This window comes from Perca flavescens, chromosome 4 (genome assembly GCF_004354835.1).
Source record: "Perca flavescens isolate YP-PL-M2 chromosome 4, PFLA_1.0, whole genome shotgun sequence".
Lineage (NCBI taxonomy): Eukaryota > Metazoa > Chordata > Actinopteri > Perciformes > Percidae > Perca > Perca flavescens.
Genome location: NC_041334.1, coordinates 4918072 through 4934411, shown reverse-complemented (window position 1 = coordinate 4934411; position 16340 = coordinate 4918072).

Here is a 16340-nt window from a genome sequence, read left to right as displayed (position 1 = left end):
TTTGTCTACTCTATAAAAGGAGACCTTCTTCACTGCAGCTAGTGTCAAGTTATGGTCATTCTGACAAACAGAGGTTAACAAAGACCAATACACGTTAAAGTAAAAAAAACTTGAGCTGGACACTGAAATTAGTGTAAAAACACCAGCTAGTGTGAAGCTAACGTTAGTTAATGCTAACTTTAGTGCTAGCGATGCTTGATTGCCAGCTTTGTCCAGCTGTCCACCTATTTTCCTTTTTATGTGTTAATCACAAAAAAAATGCCACTGAGGGGATAACGTCGCAAAGTATCTATTCAAAATGCTAATATCTTTCACATGTCCTACCTGTGGGCTGGTGCCAGTGAATACTGTGGTGCTATAAGTCATACATGGAAGTGGGAGAAGTCATTGTTCCTGCTGAACTGCACAATCTGGCACAGTTTATTGCTCTTATAATGTAATTGGTACCATTTGTTGTCCAAAACATTTTTTAAATGGAACTCTGTCACTGGCATCAGTTTAAGTAAAAATCACATGTATATAGTGGATAGAAAGCATTCAGTCATAGTTCTCACAGTAACACCATTTCCTGAAGTCAACATGAAAGAGGAGTCTTCTGCCTTCTTTGATAGGCTGTCACTCATAATGCCACGCCCCTCTGAGTTGAAGCCACGCCCCCACGCCAAATCAGGGCCAAAAGTCTAAAAAAAAAAAAAAAATATCTGAAAGTGAAAAAGAGATCTGAAACCGAAAAAAACAGATTTGAAGTAAAAAAAAAAGATTTGAAGCCGTAAAAAAATAACTTTTGAATCTGAAAACATGAAATGTGGAACTGAAAACAAATATAAAAGTGAAAAATGAAAATTTATAATTTATTCAAAATAATTCCAGAATTGAATCTATATTTTATTCAAACTGAAAGAAAAATTGGTACACTTATTTTTAGTTCAAATACATGGTTTTATTTTTTCCAAGTTTTGACCAAAACTTAAATTTTCAATTTCAAGCTTTATTTTTTCAACTATATATATTTTTTTCGAATGAACAAAACATTTCGCCCCGATTTAGCTCCATAGTATTGCTACAGACTTTTCTAACAGTGCACAATGGAGTGATTTCCCTTGTAAAGTAGTCAATCCGTGTGTTTAGAAATGCTTTTGAACCGCTCATGTTTTCCATATTGTTTTTATTTTATTCATCTATTTTTTTGGTTGATCGCTAGTTTTTATATTGATCAATGCATGTACATTTGTGAATATATTCTTTGAACGCTAACTACTAACCTCACCCTATATAATTTCATGTAAATACCAATAAAAAATGTATCACAAAAATAAAATAAAAGCCATACACAGATTCATAATTCCTCATCACAGAGGAGCTCCAAGCGCAGCGCGTCTAGCCATGTTGAATAATGACGTGTTTCTGGTAATGTTTGTCCGTATTCATTGACTTCTTGCTTATCCAAAGAATATTTTGTTCGTACGCCGCCCCCTGGCGTTCCAGAGCATATCGCAACGAACAACGCGTTGAGCATAAACGCCTCTGTACTTTTGTTTACAGTTGAGGATGCAAGAAAACTGTTTCTTTGCAGATTGTGTATTCAGGTATCCTGAAATACGTGCAGAAGTGAGACCATTCAGATAATAAGCAATGTTCCAATGTTGGCTGCCTAACGGCCACTGCCAAGCCCCACCAATATACACCGAGTTGGCCAGGAAAACAAATAAAAACATATTGTACATGCACACACACATGCACACACACTATCACCAGTCCAGACTCCATAAAGCATGACCATCTGCCCCCAGCTACAAATGAAGAGCGACTCTTTTTTGACCGTGAGCAAGATGCTCGAGCTAATGGGGCTCTGGCAACACACACACACACACACACACACACACACACATGCACACACATGCACACACACGCACGCACACACACGCACACGCTAACGCACGCACGCACACACACACGCGCACACACACACACACACACACACGCCATGCAGAGGCCAGACCTGGGATTTAAATGTCAGTGGACACTCATGTCCTTGTGGTGTAAACGTCCCATATACAGGGTAAGAAACAGGTGCACACTATTATAATGGCATATCACATGATATAATTCAAGAAATGCATACACAAATATGGGAACAAACTAATTCTAAAAGCCAGTTTGGTCAGGGACGGTGACAGGAGTGTTTCTAATGAAATAACAAATGTATTAATTTCTGTTGCGGTGGGAGGAACCCCAAACAGACACAAGCCCTGTTTTCTTTCAATTGTCAGCAAATTTTAAGCAAACTTTTGAAATTTTGCAAAAAAAAATTAAAATTAGGCATGTTTCTTTCAACAGGTTTGGAGCAAATAAACTAGGCTACTGTCTCGTTTCGTCAGAAGTGCTGCTATAGGCTACACATGGCTGTAACCAGAAACAAAACCAGTCACCTTGGCCATCTAACCCATCTCCGAGAGGAAAATTGAGAGAGGTCTTTAGAAATTGTATTCAATTGGGCAAATCATCCTGTATTAGCCATGTTTCATGCTTTTCGGGGACGAAGACAAATTAATATAATATATTGAACTATAATATCAGTCCTGTGGGTTAAATGTTCTCTATGTCAGAACTTTTTCGGCAAAGGCAAAAAAACACCTCAAGTTAACTTAAAAAAACAACAACATTTTTGCACGATTTTCAAATGTGCATACAAATATGTGAATAGAGACACGGTTACAGGGTGAAAATGCTAACTGCACACAGATCACAGGACAATTTTAAAATCCAGCATTTTGAGTCAGCCCATCTTCAGAGAAAAAAAACAAACAGATCTTTAGCTTCAGCGGCAGGCCTTTAATTTATAATTTCCCAAGCTGTATCATAGTTTAGTTAGAAGCCTCTTTGTTTTCTCTGTTCTCTGTTAAGTTACTGTCTATGCAATTATATTCCACCTGCAGATGTTTCACAATTACATTCTTCCAGCTGCTCAAATGGCCATACCCTCTGTTGTATGCTTTAACATGAAACATCTGCAGGAAGTGTTGAATGGCATATACAGCAGCAACAACAACCCACCAAAACACAAGTAGAAGTGGTTGGACATGTTTTATACAGTCAGTTCTTATGTATAGATGAACTGTATATACAGTACAGGCCAAATGTTTGGACACACCTTCTCATTATATGTTTCCTTTATTTTCATGACTATTTACATTGTAGATTCTCACTTAAAGCATCAAAACTATGAACTATGAACACATATGGAATTATGTACTTAACAAAAAAGTGTGAAATAACTAAAAACATGTCTTATATTTTAGATTCCTCAACGTAGCCACCCTTTGCTTTTTTTGATAACTCTGGAAACCCTTGGTGTTGTCTCAATGAGCTTCATGACGAAGTCACCTGAAATGGTTTTCACTTCACAGGTGTGCCTTGTCAGGGTTAATTAGTGGAACTTTTTCCCTTATTAATGGGGTTGGGACCATCAGTTGTGTTGTGCAGAAGTCAGGTTGATACACAGCCGACAGCCCTATTGGACAACTGTTAGAATTCATATTATGGCAAGAACCAATCAGCTAAGTAAAGAGAAGTGGCCATCATTACTTTAACAAATGATGGTCAGTCAGTCCGGAAAATTGCGAAAACTTTGAATGTGTCCCCAAGTGCAGTCGCAAAAACCATCAAGCGCTACAATGAAACTAGCTCACATGAGGACCGCCCCAGGAAAAGAAGACCAAGAGTCACCTCTGCTGCTGAGGATAAGTTCATCCGAGTCACCAGCCGCAGAAATCGCAAGTTAACAGCAGCTCAGATTAGAGACCAGATGAATGCCACACAGAGTTCTAGCAGCAGACACATCTCTAGAACAACTGTTAAGAGGAGATTGCGCAAATCAGGCCTTCATGGTCAAGTAGCTGCTAGGAAACCACTGCTAAGGAGAGGCAACAAGCAGAAGAGATTTGTTTGGGCCAAGAAACACAAGGAATGGACATTAGACCAGTGGAAATCTGTGTTTTCGTCTGATCAGTCCAAATTTGAGATCTTTGGTTCCAACCGCCGTGTCTTTGTGCGACGCAGAAAAGGTCAACGGATGGATTCTACATGCCTGGTTCCCACCGTGAAGCATGGAGAAGGAGGTGTGATGGTGTGGGGGTGCTTTGCTGGTGACACTGTTGGGGATTTATTCAAAATGGAAGGCATACTGAACCAGCATGGCTACCACAGCATCCTGCAGTGACATGCCATCCCATTCGGTTTGTGTTTAGTTGGACCATCATTTATTTTTCAACAGGACAATGACCCAAACACACCTCCAGGCTGTTTAAGGGCTATTTGACCAAGAAGGAGAGTGATGGAGTGCTGCGCCAGATGACCTGGCCTCCACAGTCACCGGACCTGAACCCAATCGAGATGGTTTGGGGTGAGCTGGACCGCAGAGTGAAGGCAAAAGGGCCAACAAGTGGTAAGCATCTCTGGGAACTCCTTCAAGACTGTTGGAAAACCATTTCAGGTGACTACCTCTTGAAGCTCATCAAGAGAATGCCAAGAGTGTGCAAAGCAGTAATCAGAGCAAAGGGTGGCTACTTTGAGGAATCTAAAATATAAGACATGTTTTCAGTTATTTCACACTTTTTTGTTATTTCACACTTTTTTGTTAAGTACATAATTCCATATGTGTTCATTCATAGTTTTGATGCCTTCAGTGAGAATCTACAATGTAAATAGTCATGAAAATAAAGGAAACACATTGAATGAGAAGGTGTGTCCAAACTTTTGGCCTGTACTGTAAGTACCTGGGTCTAAATCTGTCATTTTGCCAGAACATGCTTCTCTTCATAGTTGTCAGATTCATTTACCATATAATCAATGATATAATCAGAGTAGAGGGAGGCAGGCCAGTACAGCCTGATCTGGCGGGGGAGAGTTCTAGCCTGACCAGGCTCCTCTCCTTAACCTGTCTCTCTTAATTATGCTGTTATAGTTTTAGAATGCCGGGGGGGGGACTTCCTTTGACACACTGAGCTTCTCTCTCCTCTCTCTTTCCATCTGTGTGCCTCCATGTCCCAGAAATGCTTGTTACTAACCTAGCTCTGGGGAGCTTATTTCCCAGAGTCCTTATGTTTTCTTTCGCCCAGCATGTTTCCTTGCATTAGGGTGGCACGTAAGTCATGGTTGCAGCTGTCGCCATGGTCCTGCTGTGTGCCCTGCTATGCCCTGTTACACCCTGCTATACTCTGCAGTGCCCTGCTACATCCTGCTATGCCCTGCTACATCCTGCTACACCCTGCTATGCTCTGCTGTGCCCTGCTATGCCATGAACTACTACAACTACTATTTCTAGTCACTGTTCCATTATCTTTATTGTGACTATTATTGCCACTGTTCATCACACCCCCAACCGGCACCATCAGACACTGCCTACCAAGAGCCTGGGTCTGTCCGAGATTTCTTCCAAAAAAGGGAGTTTTTCCTCGCCACTGTAGCACTAAATGCTTGCTCTTGGGGGAATTACTGGAATTGTTGGGTCCTTGTATATTATATGAGTGTGGTCTAGACCTACTCTGTAAATCTGTAAAGTGTCTTGAGATAACTCTTGTTATGATTTGATACTATAAATAAAATTGAATTTAATTGAATTGAATGTAAATCCCTGAAAGTTGACCTAGGCAACAGTGTGTACACTATGCAGCTCGATGCAATAAATATGTATATGAAGTGCGATGGCTTTCTTTCATTTCCATAACTGTCACTCCCTACAACTCTAATCCAAAACACAAATGAGGTCCATTCTCTGGAGATCAACAATGCTCTCAGTCAATCTAATGGCTCTAATCGCTGGGGATATTTCATATTACTTTTTTTGATTTCCACAGCACCCATCGGCCCATTTTTCTGTTGCAAGTTCTGTTCTATTTTGCCTTATTCTAAAAAATAAATATCCTTTCAAAATACCAATTACATCTGGTTTATGTTTATGTCCTAATACCCCTAGCCCTATGGGACGTAAGAGTGGGCTATATGGACAAAAATCCAATATCACAATATTCTTGACCCAATACCTTGATGTCGATATTGCGACAATATTGTAGGGTTGACAATTTGTGTTTTCACAAAATATTAACGCAATGAGATGTTTGATAAATAATCATAGTGGGAAAGAAAATTACATTAATTAACTTTAGTTGCGTCGCCGCTACGTGTAGTTACATTGCTGGGGAGGTGCACGTCTGGCTACAGCGTGGGCTCTACGTAGAGCTTACGCAGTAGCCTACATAAGTGGACTGAGGTTTATACTTATGCGCTGTTGTGTCTGCGTCGTTCTAGTGTATCTCTTTAAGAGAATAGCAGGTCCGGCATGTGTGTGTGCGTGGGGAGTGTGTGGTAGAATGAGTGAGAGAGTGATGGGGCTTACCTTCGAAGTGAGTACCGACACCTGGAGGTGTAGACGGAGAAACAAAGTCTCTCCCCTGTGCTTTCTGACCATGGTGGGAAATCTGTAGCAGTAAAAGTTAACCCTCTCCTTGATTTCATGTTGTTATGGAGAAGGAGAACCAGGAAATGAGTCAGGGGGAGGGAAATGCAACATTACCAAGCCTCGGCCGAGAGGCCCAATCCCAGTTGATGCGGTATGCATCGCTGCTACGTGTAGTTACATTGCTGGGGAGGTGCACGTCTGGCTACAGCGTAGGGTCCGTACCTCAACGTACTTACGAACTTACTGTACCATTGGCGTAGATTTAACGCAGGAGCATAAATTGGGCTTAACACTGTGTCTATATAGGAGGCAAAGCATGAGCAGCACATCAGCAGAGCAACAGCAGCAAGCCACATTTTGGAAGCATAAAACAAGCATACTCTTGGATGAGAAAACACAACAGTTATATGACGAATACAATGCAGTTTGAGTGATCCACACTTATTGCACAATGAGTCAGTATCATTGGTAAGCGAACCAAAAATTGCGTAAATGACACTTTATGGACATGTAATGGTTTGTACATGGCATACTTATCGGTTTAAAATGGAGATGAAATCAGTTTTGAGGTATGGAAAACAAACTCATGCAGTAAGTGCCTATTTTTTTTTTTTTTTTTTGATAATGACTATTTTTATCACCATCAGCGTTTAGTCGGTATGGTTAAAGAGCTCCATCTGGAAGCCCAAGCTGCTCACTCCCACCAGCTCCGAGTGTTATTAGCACCTTTTAGACAATTCCTGCCATGACGATAAAGGAAAGAGGAAGCCCTGCCCACCTGCTCCCATCTGCTTGTTGCTGACAGTTCAAAGTGAAAGCTGTACAGAGAGTGAAATGTGGAACAGAGTGCTGCCAGAAAGAAAGCCACCATGCTCTATAGAGCCCCTGAAGGATGGGATTGGTTATTTGGTGACATTAAAAGTTGTCCAAAATTCTTCTTCTTTTTTTTTATTTTGCTCACAAGTGAATTTGGCCTTATGTTACTGCCTACAAACAGCTCTTACCCCTCAAGCAAAGCCTGACTGCACTTATGAAGTTGTGTTAAAAAGCTGGAGCACATTTGACGACTGAAGAACAGGATATGGAGCAGGAGCACAATACACAATAATAAATATAATTGTCTGTAATGTTTTCCAGGTTGGGTGTGAACAGGGGCCATTCCTGGATTTTTTTTAACTGTGACAGGCGGGACCAATAATCAGTCAGAATACAGCATAGAAAATCTGCGAAATATTGGATAGGATAGAACAACATAATGTAATTCTGCTAAACAAAACATAACAGTCATTATTAGTGTCACTTGTTTTAATTTGAAACAAATTATACAGTATATCCAAATAAAATACACATTTTCTATAGGCTTTTTTTTTTAAACAATTACGGTGCTGGTTCTATGGTGTCAGAATTTTGGATAGTCACGATGGAAACGATTAATTGGTCATGTGACAAGGGCTGGGAAGACGGAAGAAGAATGGAAATCACCATTGTAGGATTGACAGCACTCTAGCCCAACGGACTGGGGCGGGGCACCAGGGGAGGCCAATCCTCCTTAAATAATTAGGTTCAGGTTTAGGGTTGATTAATAGGCGTAGTCTTAGATGGCTGCAGGTTTGAGTAAGACAACATGAGTTAATATAATTATCTGATATTAAATTATTTACTAATACTGCATTATATAACTGAGATCTGATGTTTAAAAGTCCACATTTAATGGGGCGACCTCAGGCTCGCCCGGTGGAGTGTGCGCCCCGTGTAAGCTGGGTCCTTGGTGGCGGCCAGGTTTCGGGTCCGACCTGCGGCCCTTTGCTGTCATCCCCTCTCCGTCCCCCCTTTCCTCTCTATCTATCTAATCTAAAATGAAAAAAGCCCCCCCAAAAAATCCACATTTAACTCTCCCATTCTGTTCTACTATGTATCACTCCTCTTCTGTTTACTGTTGGGAGACCGACACCGTTATGAAATTATGAGTGGGTAACTGCCCTAACACTGGCCTGACACACTGCAGACTAGCCATTGATGGATCGTTGCATGAAGAGGGCATTGGTTGTTAGATTATCGGTTCCGGAAAGTTACCAAAGTCATCAGATGCAGCCTCCGATTTTGATATCAGAAATGGGTAGTAGTGTTTTGGATGCTGTGTGATAATCTGACAAGCACTTCTTTTGACGCCTTTATCCATATTGGACCAATGTGTTGAATGTTAGTCAGAAGGTATTTACTCCTGGTTCAATAAAGGTTACATAAAAAATGAAAAAAAATTCCCTAGTAGCAGAGAGAGTGCAGGGCAGGAGGTTGTATAGTTGAATGTTAGTCTAGTCTGCCTGATTCATTCATCCTTTATCTGACTGAGGTTTGTGCAAGTTAAAGCATATGGCCCTGACCATGGCTCTGAAATCAGTAGCCTGTGTACTGATAAATCCATGGTGCTGTCCGTGGTGCTGAAGTAGCAGACAGATTTGTAATTGCGCCTTTCATTCTCAGTCCCACCGTTCTGTCAGTTCAGTCTTGGATTTAAAAATTTTTCTCAACTATAAATTATAAATACTAGCCTATAATAAAATATATATATATAGATCGTAGCCATGCACTGCTGCCTGTAATGTTCCTATAATATTCCACTGATCATTCAGTAGCGTCTGTACTGCTGAAAATACAACCCCAGACCAGGCTATCTCTGGAAGTAAATACTTCAAGGGTGACATATGGTTAAGGTGTCCTGCAACAATGACTATGTTACTGCACATATTTTTTTTTTTTAAAGATTAGTTTTCTGGGCATTTTAGGCCTCTATTTTTTCATGTAGGACAGCTGAAGACATGAAAGAGGAGAGAGGGGCAATGACGAACCTGCGGCCGCTGCGTCGAGGAATAAACCTCTATATATGGGCGCGTGCTCTACCAGGTGATCTACCCAGGTGCCCATATTCCAGTTTTTGCCATTATTATGAAAAAAGACAACTTTCCGACTAAACTGTTTACATGGCTAATGAAAATTAACATTTCACTAAAATTCCCGTTTACATGCACACGCGCAAAAAATATTTTTTTCAGAGTTTTCCAGTGGAGGAGGACTTGATTGACCGTGAACACAGCCTCACTCTTTTATTCCTTCAACCGCCTTCTTGAAAGGTCGGTGTTGCGATGCCAAGTCTTTTATAATGTTTAAAAACAGCTGTGATTGTACTTCCGCCCAGAGATGTGGCCTTTTTATTTTGGGCATGCATATACAGCAGCCCTGCAAACTATTGGCTGGTTGCTTTGTGTACAACAACTATAGCAACACACAGAGCTGACTGTAAGCCGTAAACAGGCAAGAGGCCGTAAACTGTCACAAACTGTAATGCGCTGTCTAAAGAATGCTTCTTAAACCCAAATTATACCAGCATATAACATGTCCTAATCCAAAATTGCTATTTTCTGAAAAAGACCTTATTGGGAATATCCAAACGGAATATGCTGTTTACATGACCTGTATCAAATTCAGAATATCGTCATATCCAGAATAATAGTGAAATATTAATGTAAACATACTCAATGTGCTTTGGGAGGTGTACATGGATGTGTGTGTGTGTGTGTGTGTGTGTGTGTGTGTGTGTGTGTGTGTGTGTGTGTTGTGTTAGAAATGACCAAATCACCGGCTGGTAATAATCCTTTGTCACATTCTGCCTCTCTGCCCCTCCCTCCAGCGACTTCAGTTCAACCATCCTGTAGCTGTCCACCAGATGCTATCAGACATTTCCTCCTGCTCCAGTAACCTGACCTTCCCCGCCCACCTGCTTACCCGTTTCCCACTTTCCCTTGTCAACCCTGCAGCATAACCATTTCTTTTGCTCTCACTCCTGGCCAGTTCGTCAAAGTTGCAATGTTGCGTTCTGGCCTTCTGTTTTAGCTTTTGACCTTCTTTGGCATTAAATCACTGAATTTATTGTATAGTTTGCCTGCTTTGGCTGCGCTTGGGTCCAGTCCTGAATATCTTAAGGGCAAACACTACAGGCATAATTTTGAGCTTTTTGGCTATTTTGCTTCCATTACATGTCTTGTTACAGACTAGTGGTGGAATTTGCCAAAAGTTAGCATTAGATAAAGCCTAATTTGTATATTCAAACAGAGATGTCAGAAAACTCGTAATACAAAACACATGATTGTCTTGAAGTAATTCTTGTGGCAAAATGTGAAATCTGTTTTTATTGAGTTATGGGAAATATACAATGTACTACAAATATGATACTAGATAAAAGATGATATGTATTTTGGCTTGAAATAAGGAAAGACCTTCTCCCTACTTGGATCACCTTCAGTTGCTGCTGTACAGCCGCAACAGCCATATATGGCCTGCCACTGTGCAGCCGCAACAGCCATATATGGCCTACCACTGTTGCAGCCGCCAAACACCGTAGGCGTTCAAAATGCAAGATCAGCTAAATGACTTCATCTAGTGGAAAATCCCCAAAAGAGGTGGTCTTTAGCCTTGAAAATAGCTAATTGAAGATTTACACGCGTGTTCTGAGGGTGATAATTGGAGCGTCCATCAGGAGGAGGATCTCTCTTTTGGACGATATAAGGCGAAGCTAGACAAAGGAATTGTTATGTTAATCGTTGATTTACTTTCGTGCACATTAAAGGTCTTTTTCTCATCTGATTCCCTTGACTTCTGTGTAGATCTTTTTGCGACTTTTTTTAACCAACAACATTTTGTTAAACAAAAGGAGAAGAGCGATCGCGAAGTCGCAGCAAGCGTTAAAGTCTGCGCCGTTAATCTGGCCTTGAGCCGTGGACATTTAAAATGTACTTCTTCATAATGAATCAACTGGGAAGTTTCATAGTGATGAATATTAGTTAAAATGTTTTACTCCATACATCTGTAGTGTCTTGCAAAAAGTATGGAATTTTACAATCCATATGTTTAAAGGTTTTCTCAAAATGAGTTTTTCTCAGAATCTGAGCCAGAAGTCTCCACTTCAGTAGCACTTACAGACATCAAACTTCCCACTTTCCTTCCTAGCTTTATTCTGATGGTTTGTACAGAGGGCTTTGTTCATATATCATTCATAGTCTGAATTATACATTTTATTCCTAAAAACATGGCTTTATCCATGTTCACATTTATGTTCTGGAAATATGCAAATTAGCACATCTTTAATGAGATAATGCCTCAAATTTTTATATTTAAACATTCCTTTTCAGAAATCTTGTAATACAAAACCATATTGTCTTATTGTAAGTAATCCACTGTGGAAGTTTCATGGTGATATCTATCCCTAATTGCACAGGAGAACTGCCCAGACAACAATAGAATGTACAGTTGGTGAATATCGAATCAGGAAGTTGGTCTATAAACAGAAAGACCCAGGTTGTGTTAACAGGAATTACCATGTACGGGTATGTTAAGAATATCGCACTGAGAAATGGCTCCAACAAACTTTTGGCATGTATATTCAGTAGGAATGTTCTATCAGATAGGCTTCTTGGTGAAACTGAAAATTTGAATCAAGGTGGCACAATCTTTCCCCCGAAGACTTATTTTGTTAATGAAAAATAGTTGCATATGACTGTTATTAAATAATACTAGATACTAGATTGATGAACCTGTTAATTGGCAGACAAAATCACTCCCAAACACACACACCCATACACACACCCATTCCATTGCTTTCAGCCACTTATCCATCTTTTTTCCCCTCTCTTGGAAAACCATTAGCAATATTATCAAAAATGTGCCACTGATTAAAACAGAAAAGTGCATCACATCCGAAATTGCCAGAGTTATAGTGAAACTGGCCTCTACATGCACAGCATTCTAAATCACATCCTGACAACCGCAAACACACACAGCATTGACGGCAGGGATGATTTTCAGGCTAAACATTCACCATTCTAATTTACAAATTTAAAGGGTCATGTTTTGCTCTTAAGGTATAATTGCATCAGATTAATTAGCAGTAATGATTCCTGTGCACTTCCTGTAATTAAATGATGGGGAGTGGATAACAACTTTGCTGCAGCCTACTGCTCAATCATTCCAACCTGGTGATGATTAGGTGTTGATTTCAGCCCAGGGATGCACAAAAAAGTTCAGTGTGAGCAGATTTGCCCACATTTGCCCCGGGTTAGGATACAGCATAGTATACAGGAGCATTCATTTCTACTCTTCTACATCTTTAATCATGGTAAACTTAGCCTGAGTCATGCTAAGGGGGGCTTGTGGGATAATGGACGGATTCAAATGCTATTCATGCAGAAATAGTCCAAAAAAAGTTCCTTTTACTATTGAGTAAGTGCCAGTAGGGCTGGGCAATATCTCGATATTATGTTGACGTTGATATATGAGACTAGCTATCGTCTTAAATTTTAGATATGGTAATATGACACAATTGTTGTTTTTTCCTGGTTTTAAAGGCTGCATTACAGTAAAGTGATGAACTTACCAGACTGTTCTAGCTGTTTTATTATTTGCCTGTACCCATTTAGTCATTATATCTACATTACTGATGATTTTTTTTTTTAAATCTCATTGTGTAAATATTTTTTATAAAAACACAGCAATAGTCGACCCAAAAATATCGGGATATTTGATTTTCTCCATGTCGCCCAGCTTTGAGTGCCAGCTAGCTCAGTGAGCTATTGTGAATGACCAGCACTAGCTTCAATACCCTAATAGTCAGACAGGATTCACTTTTCAATGCAATACATTTTCTGACATCATGGTCATTTCTTGTTTGGGAGGGGTGTGTTGGCCAGATCTAGTTTTGTCATTCCCAAACCAATCCATTGCAAGTAAGCTAGCGGTCCAGCCAGTCATCCTGACGGCTGCTAAAAGCAGTTCACAAAAGAAATTTGCACGTACAGCCGTGCTTAAAGCTACATGCTAATGTCAGCATTCTATCATGCGCATAATGACAAAGTTAACTGTAATATTTAGCATTTTAGTTCAATGTTAGTATGCAAACATTTGCTAATTGGCATAAAAGAAAAACTACAGCAGAGGCTGATGGGAATGTTTTGCAGGTATTTGGTCATAAACAAAGTTAATGGTTAATGGAAATGTTGACCTGTAAATAGCAGATGAAATGTCAGAGATCACCAATGTGGTTACAATTTATTCTAAAGGGAGCCATGAATGTGTGTACCAAATTTCATTAAAAACATCATGGTGGCCTAGAGGAAAAGTTTTTCATGCCCGCTATTTTCATTTTGATCCTAAAATGCAATTCCGTCCCATATGGTGCTGAACAATGACCATGGATTATTAGCCGCCGCTATTATTACTTCCTCCGATATTCCGTATCATAGGGTGACCAAACGTCCCGAAAAATTCAGGACAGTCCCGAAATCCAAGCAGTTCTGAAAATTAGAGCAAAGTCTCAAGAGCAGACTCTCAAGTAGTTATTGTCTGATAGAACATTCATGTTCATGGTGATTGAGTCGTCCTGCAGCCAGCTCCCGTCGGCTGCTCATTGGCTGCAACACTACGTATGCCCTACGTAGGCGCAAATTTTGATAACACGTACTGCTATTTTTCATTCATTCATTGTTGAAATGGAGGCTCAATGAGGACTGGGTAGGGAAATACCCCTGGATTACTGCAGTTTTACGTGATGCAAACAAAGCGTTTTGCAAAGTATGTAGGAAGGAGTTTGGGATTTCACATGGGGGGGAGGTGGGGAGTCAGACGTCAGGCTGCATGTTAGCAGCAAACTACATATAACTAACTAACAGCACAACTGTACAGACCAACACTTTGTGTTTGTTTTATTTGTTTAATAATGACACTTGAGTTCATGATTTTAATGATTTTTTTATTTGTTTTTTTTGGGTTTACATGACAGACAATTGAACTAAAATAATAAATCCATTTTGGTGAGGAGTTTTGAAATTCATGTTATTTGCTCCCCTGGCTCGTCACGTCACAAATTTTACCCATTCTCATCTGGTCACCCTACCATATCATAGCAACCAGACTCAGCAAGGCGTCTCAGCTAAAAAAAGAAAAATGTGGGCATTCCCAAAAAATGCTTTGGTGGACAGACGGCCTTATCAAAGTAATTTGGTCGTTCAAGAGCATATCGATCAACCAACTGACCTGGAGATGTCAGCCCTAGACTATACTTTAACCGTAATATTAATCCTGTATCATGCTTCTACATCAAGGGTCTGTCTCAAGGTCAGCCATGGAGAATGATGAGTACCTTAAAGGCAGGGGTTGGTTACAGTTTCCAATATACACTTATTTATATCTCTGAAAAAGGAGCGAAAAAGATTTGTCATCTGTAGCTGCTCTAAGCCTGTAAAAACGCCCATGAATCACAGCCTTATGGTCCGCTTAAAAAGAACCAATGAAATGCCTCCTTGCCCCACTGCGCGTACTCTACGAGCCTGAGCTAAATGCTCGGTTCACGGTTCACAAAACCGTACGGTTCACAAAACCCACGGTTCGGTTTGTATCACCGTTTTAGGGTCACGGTTTTCGGTTCTGTACGGTTCTTGTTATTTTTTCTTTTAATCTTTAACACTCCAGAAATATACTTCAGCATATGATATATAGCTTAATTATCCACAATGTAGGAGACAGTATTAAATAATTATGTTGTTATATCATGTAATCATGCACAAACTGAATTTGACTTGACTTTAAGCACATTATTGGGACCATCTCTGAGGAAAGCTAGGTGAGATTTTGATACAGCAAGAGGGACAGCAAGCTTTTCATTTATTTGGCAAAAAAAGGAGAATGTGTATTGCCATTTACAGGAACTTATGTGCCTTTTTAGCACATGAAGATTGAAATATTACAGAATATCAATTGAAATAACTTGCATTTATCAAACTGACAACTTCAGTGTAGCTCTTACAAAAATGGTATCCTTTAAAAGAAAAAGTGAGGAACTCTTAAAGCTCCGTCTTTTGAATAAGTCAGAATACGTTAAACATAAAAAATAGTTTACATTGTTAGTTAATTTCCTATCCTGGCCTAGGCTTGGACACACAGTCATACCGTTTGATAAAGTACTTATTGGACTTTAACTTATCATTGCACTTACAATAACGAGCGCAGCTGTCAGGTCCTCCTGTATACGTCTCATCTCCATTTTTTCCGTCCGCTGCAGAGAGCCGACATGATTGAAACTGCAGCCGCTTCAGCGACTTTAGAGTGAAAAAAACGTTACAGCGTACATCTGTGTTAAAATGTATACAGGTTGGCAGGACAGTCTGAAATGTTTTGCACAGTCTTTCGCTGTACGTTTTGTTGGTAACTTGTCCACACCTCTTCTTCTTTGGATTAGTATATATATAAAAAAAGAAAATAAACAAGTTCCACACTACAACATTGGTTGTAATTATTGTGTGCAGCATGTACGGAGATGAGAAATGTAATGTTGACAAAACATGGAACGTGGAATGGAAAGTCATTTATCATTTTGAATTTTTTGTTTTTTATTCAAACGAAATATAAAACCAAAGGGTGCTATGTACCGTTAATTCCTCCTAGGAATAAATGGAAAACTATTTAAACGTAATAAACATGTTGAGAGTACAGAATAATTAAAATATTAATTTATTTCAACCCTGTTAGGTATGAAACCTTTGTATTGTCCATGTGGATCTGGGTAGCGGCCTCCTATTTTCCAGACACAGCAACTAGGTATGACCACTCTGTTCCCAGTTCTCAGTGCCAAACACTGACACACAACAAATTGACAGTATGCTGCACGGCCAAATTGTTTTGTTGCTCTCCCCTGGCTCTGGAAGATCATCCAATGCCTGGTCCAAATTTCCGGATTCTTCCAGCAAGGCGCAGGTGCCCCTCCTTCATAATGTATGCTTCAGTGTGTGGCAGCATAGCAATACAGGAGTGCACTTGCGCTCTACATATCAGTGGGAATTTC